Source organism: Microcebus murinus, unplaced genomic scaffold, assembly GCF_040939455.1.
Source record: "Microcebus murinus isolate Inina unplaced genomic scaffold, M.murinus_Inina_mat1.0 scaf010_hap2_Mmur4.0, whole genome shotgun sequence".
Classification (NCBI taxonomy): domain Eukaryota; kingdom Metazoa; phylum Chordata; class Mammalia; order Primates; family Cheirogaleidae; genus Microcebus; species Microcebus murinus.
Genome location: NW_027438956.1, coordinates 979,992 through 986,965, shown reverse-complemented (window position 1 = coordinate 986,965; position 6,974 = coordinate 979,992). Strand labels below are relative to the sequence as shown.

Genomic DNA, 6,974 nt, shown 5'->3' with positions numbered 1-6,974 from the left:
TCCTCTCACTCCTGCCCACTCCTGCCCACTCCTGCCCACTCCTCTCACTCCTGCCCACTCCTGCCCACTCCTCTCACTCCTGCCCACTCCTGCCCACTCCTCTCACTCCTGCCCACTCCTGCCCACTCCCTGCCCACTCCTGCCCACTCCTCTCACTCCTGCCCACTCCTCTCACTCCTGCCCACTCCTGCCCACTCCTCTCACTCCTGCCCACTCCTGCCCACTCCCTGCCCACTCCTGCCCACTCCTCTCACTCCTGCCCACTCCTCCCCACTCCTCTCACTCCTGCCCACTCCTGCCCACTCCTCTCACTCCTGCCCACTCCTGCCCACTCCCTGCCCACTCCTGCCCACTCCTCTCACTCCTGCCCACTCCTCCCCACTCCTCTCACTCCTGCCCACTCCTGCCCACTCCTCTCACTCCTCCCCACTCCTCTCACTCCTGCCCACTCCTGCCCACTCCTCTCACTCCTCCCCACTCCTCTCACTCCTGCCCACTCCTGCCCACTCCCTGCCCACTCCTGCCCACTCCTCTCACTCCTGCCCACTCCTGCCCACTCCCTGCCCACTCCTGCCCACTCCTCTCACTCCTGCCCACTCCTCCCCACTCCTCTCACTCCTGCCCACTCCTGCCCACTCCTGCCCACTCCTGCCCACTCCCTGCCCACTCCTGCCCACTCCTCTCACTCCTGCCCACTCCTGCCCACTCCCTGCCACAGCTCCGGGTGCTTCCTCCTGCCCGCAGAGCAGCCCCTGCCCACCCTGCATGCAGCGTCTGCGCAGAGCAGCGGGACGCTGCCGCCCCCCGCCCTGAGTGCCCGCAGGGCGCATCTGGTCTCTGCGCGTCACGCATTCGCCAACAGCACTGCCCAGCGAGTTGGCCGGGCACCTCGGCATTTTAAGCAGCTCTGTCCAGACACATAAAAGCTCGGGCCTGTGCAGGGCAGCATGACATCAGCTGGTGCCGGGTCACCATGGCGACGCTCTGGGGAGGGAACAAGTAAACAGTGCGGCCCCCACCCCAGCCTGGCCTGTCGGCCCCAGGCCTGTGCACACCTTGCCCAGACCCTCTGCGAGGCCTTTGCGAGTGGGGCGAGGCCACCGCCCGGCAGCAGGGAAGGGGCTTCCGGCCAGGAGAGCAGGAGCTTCTCTCCAGGTGAGCAGCGGGCAGCAGGGGCCAGAGCCGGCCCAGTCCCTTCGCAGGCTGGAAACCGGGGCCTGGAGAACGGAAGGGTTTGACTCGGGTCACGCGGTAAGACGTGGGTGGGGGCAGGAGCCCCGGCGAGGGTCCTCCCGGTCCCTTCCCCCTCCTGGAGCACCACAGGCCTTTCTGCTTGGCCTCAGGGCAGCGCTGGGAGTCCCTGAAGCCAGGCTGGCCCGGAGCCGCCTGAGCACGCGTGTAGTGGGCAGGCAGGGAGCGCGAGATGAGCAAGCCAGGACAGGCCGCCCACCTGTGAGTCAGGACGGCTGAGCAAGGGATGGATGCGGGAAAGGGTTCCGCGCCCTGACCGCATTGCTGCGCGTGTTTGGGGTGTTCCGTTGCTGGTGAGCTTTGGGGAAGACTCGGGGTGCAGAGACGGGAGGCCCCAGGGGCAGGTGTGGGTGTGGGTGGGCGGGGGCGGGCACTCCAGTTCTGGTTGCAAACGGCGTGGGGAAAAGCTGGGTCTGGGGCAAAGAGCTCACAGGGTCTGGGGATGCAGGGTGGCAGAGAGCTGGGGCTGCTCACACCGAGAGCCAGTGCCAGGTCGGGGAGAGGAAGGCAAGGTAAGTGGGCCCGAGATCAGGCCTAAGCTACCGTTTACTGGGCTTGGACATTTCGGGGAGGGCAGGCAGGCGGCCAGCAGTGGGAGTCACGGGGGACAGGCAGGGTGCACACTTCAACTCCTCAGGTCAGGGCGCAACCCCAGCTCATGCTCAGGGTGACCCTCGGCCGTGATGGCCAGGCCCAGCGGGGTCCCCGACCAGGCCCAGCGGGGTCCCCGATCAGGCACAGCAGGGCTGAGCGGGCCCAGGGGACAGAGGAGGAGGAAATCAGAAAGCAGGCGATGCCCAGGAAGAGCAGGGGCCACCAGGGTGCCGGAGTCCCCAGGGCTGGCGCCAGCGTCTCTCTTCCTTAGGCCACAGACAGCGTGCGAGGCGGGAGAGGGGCACCCGCTGGGGATGCAGCGCTGAAAACTCAGCTCAACACAGGGTGGATGGATGGTGGGTGCGGGGCCGGAGCTGGGGCAGACCCCGGAGCCAGCCGGGCCGGGCAGGGGCCACTTGAGTTCAAGGAAAGATGACGGCAAGGCCTCTGGGGAGCAGGGCACCCCCTGGAAAGGGGACTAGATCGCGTGGGAGAGAGGCCAAGACCGAGGAGTTGGGAAGTTCGGGAAGGGCCGTGGAGATCCCGTCACCAGGACAAGGAGCCGGACTCCAATTCGCAGGGAGTGGAGCAGCTGGAGACGGCGGGAGCAGGGCACAGGCAGGAGGAGAGCGGTGAGTGAGATCGTTGTCTCCGTGGGGGTCGGAGGCCGATGGAGGGGGCGGGTTCAGAGGGGAGGGCTGCAGGCGGCTGAGGTGCCAGGCGTGGCCCAGGCAGACGGGCGGCCGTGGGATATGTGGATGAGGGGAGGGAGGCGATTTTAGTCAAACTGGACTCAGCAAGATGTTCTTACTTTTAAAACTGTAATTTTATCTTTTAATTCATTCAGCAGACATTTATGGAGCACCAACTACACACTAGGACCATCATGCAGTAGACATGGAGAAATGACATAGGCATGCTTCCTGTCCTCCGAACAGGGTTTGTGTTTATTGTTTAAAATTTTTTAAATTGACAAGTAAAAACTGTGCCTATTTATGGTATACAAAATGATGTTTGATATATGTATACATTGTGGAATAGTTAAATCAAGCTATTTAACATACGCATTACTTCACATACCGTTTTTGTGGCGAGAGCCCCTAAAATCCACTCTCTTAGCAACTTTCAAGTATTCAGTGTATTGTTAACTGTAGTCACTACCATGTACAACAGACCTCTGAGCCTATTCCTCCTATCTCACTGAGATTTTGTGTCCTGCGCCCATATCTCCCCAACCCCTGCACCCCGGCCCTTGGTAACCACGATTCTACCCTCTGCTCTGTGAGTTCGATGTCTTTACCCTCCACAAACAAGTGAGATCATGTGGTATTCGTCTCTTTGTGCCTGGCTTGTTTTACCTAACATAATGTCCTCCAGGTTCATGCATACTGTTGCAAAGGACTCTTTAACAATATTAATTCTTCCAATTCATGAACACAGAATATCTTTCCCTTTATATGTGTCATCTTCAATTTCTTCCATCAGTGTTTTGTGGTTTTCAGTGTACAGGTCCTTCAGGGCCTTGGTTAAATTTATTCCTAAGTTGTTGTGTTTTTTTATGCTATTGTAAATGGGATTGTTTTCTTATTTCTTTTTCAGATAGTTTGTTATTAATGTATGGAAATGTTACTTATGCTGTATGTTGATTTTGTATCCTGTGACTTTACTGAATTTGTTTATCAGTTATAACAGTTTTTCGGTGGAGTCTTTATAGTTTTCCATACATAAGATTATATCACTACAAACAGAGATAATATAACTTCTTTTCTGGTTTGGATGCCTTTAATTTCTTTCCCTTCCCTTAATGTCCTGGCTAGGACTTCCAGTACTATGTTGGATAGAAGTGGTAAGAGTGGGCATCTTTGTCTTGTTCCTGATAATTTTCAACTTTTCAGCATTATGATGTTAGCTATGGGACTGTCATATATAACCTTTGTTGTATTGAATACATTCCTTCTAAACCTAATTCGGTAAAAGTTTTTATTATAAAACGATGTTGAATTTTGTCAGACGCCTTTTATGCATTTATTGAGATGGTCATTTCTTTTTGTCCTTCATTCTGTTAAGGTGATGTATCATGTTTATCCACTTGTATTTGTCGAACCATCCTTGCATCCCAGTGTTAAATCCCACTTGATCATGGTGCATGATCCTTTTAACGTGCTATTAAAACTAAAAGTTTATTCTGTATAATAATCATTAGGAGAAGAAAGACAAAAGAAGGAAAAAGAGGAGAGAGCAAGATACAACAGAGATCAGGAAGAGAAGCGGACAACAGGAGGGACCACCCTGGCCAGCGGAGGGACCGGCGGCCACCCCTCTCGGCAGGGCTGTGTCCTCACCCTGTCACACCCCCCTTATCCCTGGAACGTGGTGTCAGTTATTTGTATATTTTCCTACATTTTTCTTTTTTTAATTGTACATTTTGTTTTCTGGTTATAGGTCTTACAAGCATGTGTTATTTTTCCGAGGCTGCCATAAAAAATGACCGCAAACTAGGGGCTTAAGACTAGAGAAATCTGTTCTCTTTCAGTCCTGAGACTGGAAGTCCAAAGCCAAGGTGTCAGCAAGACCGTGCTCCCCCAGAGGCGCTGGAGGAGAACCCGTCCCTGGCTCTCCCGGACGCTGGTGGCTCCTGTGCTCCTCAGCTGTGGCTGCGTCCCCCAGTCTCTGCCTTGACCCTCACGTGGCCGTCCCTCCAGTGTCTTCCGTCTCCTGCAAGGACGCTTGTCCCTGGATTCGGGCCCAGCAAGTAATCCCAGACGACCTCATCTCCAGAACTTTAATTACATCTGCAAAGACCCTGTTCCTGAATAGGGTCGCACTCAAATTCAGACACCAGGACAGGAGCGTGTCCTCTGGGGGCGCCATTCGGCACCATACAATACCTGTTGTCGAAGACAAGGTGTAAAGAGGAAATTGTCCAACTCCCCAAATCAGTTGTCCCAAAAGAACTACTAATGATGTTTTAGCATATTCCTCTTTCCCTGTGTATTTTAATATGAGGGAAAAGGTCTGCATGTATAATTTCACATCATACATTTTAATCAACGTTATGAAGGCACAGTTTATATCCAACACAAGCGCAGATCTCAAGTGTAGGTTGGTGAGTTCTGACAAGTGTGTCCAGCTCTGACCACCACCCCACCTACGTCTGGACGCTTCCCCCCCATGACAGCCACCCTCCCCACCTGTCCCCAAGAGCCACTGGCAGGTTTTCCCGCCCTGCTTTCCCTGCCATCGCCACAGACGTTCCCCTGATCTCCAGACCTCGTCCTCCAGGAGGTGCTTCTGTGCTGCAAGTTCTCCATCCTTCGTTCTCTCGGCAGTTGTAATTATTCCGTGAGGCACTGAGGAACGTGTTTAGATGCGTCTTGTTTCTCCTGACCGCAAGCAGTGCCGTGAGAACATGTCTGTGCATTATGCTCGGCCACTCCCCTGTCCTCTGGACTCGCCTGTGGAGGGCGGAACAAATAGGTTGAAAGGTGTGAATTCTCTGCAGGACACTGCAGGTTCCTTCCCGGAAACTGGTGCCATCGAGTCCCGGCGGCCACACCTGTTTGTACGGGGGACGGCTGTCAGACAGGACAAGATGCCAGGGCCTTCCCATTTGGCTTTGCATTTATTTGATTACTGGTGAGATAGTTTTTATCCATGTGTATATTAGCCATTTGGATTTTCATAACTCTGAACTACCCACTTACGGCCTTTGCCCACGTGTCTATCGGGGAAAGATTGTGTTCTAGGAGGATGGTAACCGGGGAGAGGAGCCTGCGGGGGCTGTACCAACCGTGGGTGGAGCAAGGCCCCGAGGCCTGGGGGTGCTGGTCCCCACGGTGCAGCCTTAGAGCCTGGGGCCCCGTCACTCCAGGAGCCTGTGCCTGGCTCCTCCAATTCAATGCCGAGGTAACAGCAATCGGTTCTGTTTCCCAGGGGCTGTCTACTTAGGATGACATAGTGACGATGGTATCAACCTTGAGCAGCAAAGCAAACAAGGAGAATATGCAAATTTGCCGTCAGTCTGGGGAGGTGAATGCTGAGAGCCACACTCGTTTATTAAGCTGAAAGTCCAATATTTGGATACCCAGATTCTCTTTCCCAGGCACAGGCCGGCATAACAACCGCGCGGAGGCTGTTTGTGCAAGATGATAGATTGTAAACAGCTGGTGGGACCAGGCCTTCGCAGCCCAAAAAACTGCAAATCAAAAAATCCACATGTTTAATAAACAGATGATGAATCAGGATGTGAACAGAAAAAAAGAAGAGTAGGCGAGAAGCAGCCGTTGGATCGAGTGTCGAGCTAGGGAATGTGGGGGTGTGAGACCTGCCCTGGGGTGCGGGACGCGGCCACTCTGCCAGCACAGCGGTTCCCAGGCTGGGGCCGCGGCCTGGGCCCAGAGCTGCACAGCCGCCACGAATCCATCCCAGAACAGCACGAATCTGGGGCAACCTCCTCCCACGGGGCCACAGCCATGGAGAGCGGCTCTGTTGACATGGGAACGGGGGTGGGGGTGGGGGGCACAGTGGGCCCCGAGCGTGGCCAGACCAGCCCGGCCACAGCGGACCATAGAGAGTGTCAGTGCCCGGGACGGGAGGCGGACACTGGGGTCCGGTGGGGTCTGGGGAGCTGGGGCTGAGCACAGCTGGGGAGCACCCCTTACCGAGTCCCGCATGCCCAGAGGAGGCAGGCTCTGAGCAGGGAAACCCCAGGGGCCCTGAACAACTGTGACACCCCTGGGTGGGTGCAGGGACAGCTGGAAGCCCCCGACTGTGGGAAGAAAGCCACGGAAGCCTGAGGCAGGACCAGCGCCCTGGAGCTGAATCCCAGCCTGGCCCCTGACCAGCTATGGGAGTGGCAGGCGCTGTCCCTGGGGACAGGGGCTGCCTTGGCCACTCCAGCTGTCATTGGCCTGGGCCTGCACAGATGTGCACCTGCCACCAGGCCCTGCATGGCCAGCACTCCCTTCAGGGGCCTCCCCCAGCCCCCAGGCCAGATCAGTTCCTTCCTTGCACCCCATGCCTCTTGCCGCCCCAGAGCCACCCTTCCTGCCTCTACCTGGCCGCTCTGCCATGCAGGCGGGCCCTCCCCCTGCCCTGGGCAGCATCTCCCTTCACTGGGGACTTAAGGG

General features: G+C 56.2%; 1 long non-coding RNA gene across 1 annotated transcript; it reads left to right on the top strand.

Moving 5' to 3' along the window:
* The first annotated feature begins 1,523 nt into the window (after positions 1-1,523).
* LOC105878105 (uncharacterized) lies at positions 1,524-4,466 on the top strand. The gene is made up of 4 exons (XR_001157205.3): positions 1,524-1,544; positions 2,304-2,477; positions 2,693-2,784; positions 4,379-4,466. It is a non-coding gene; the product is annotated as an uncharacterized LOC105878105 (long non-coding RNA).
* Positions 4,467-6,974: the final 2,508 nt, after the last annotated feature.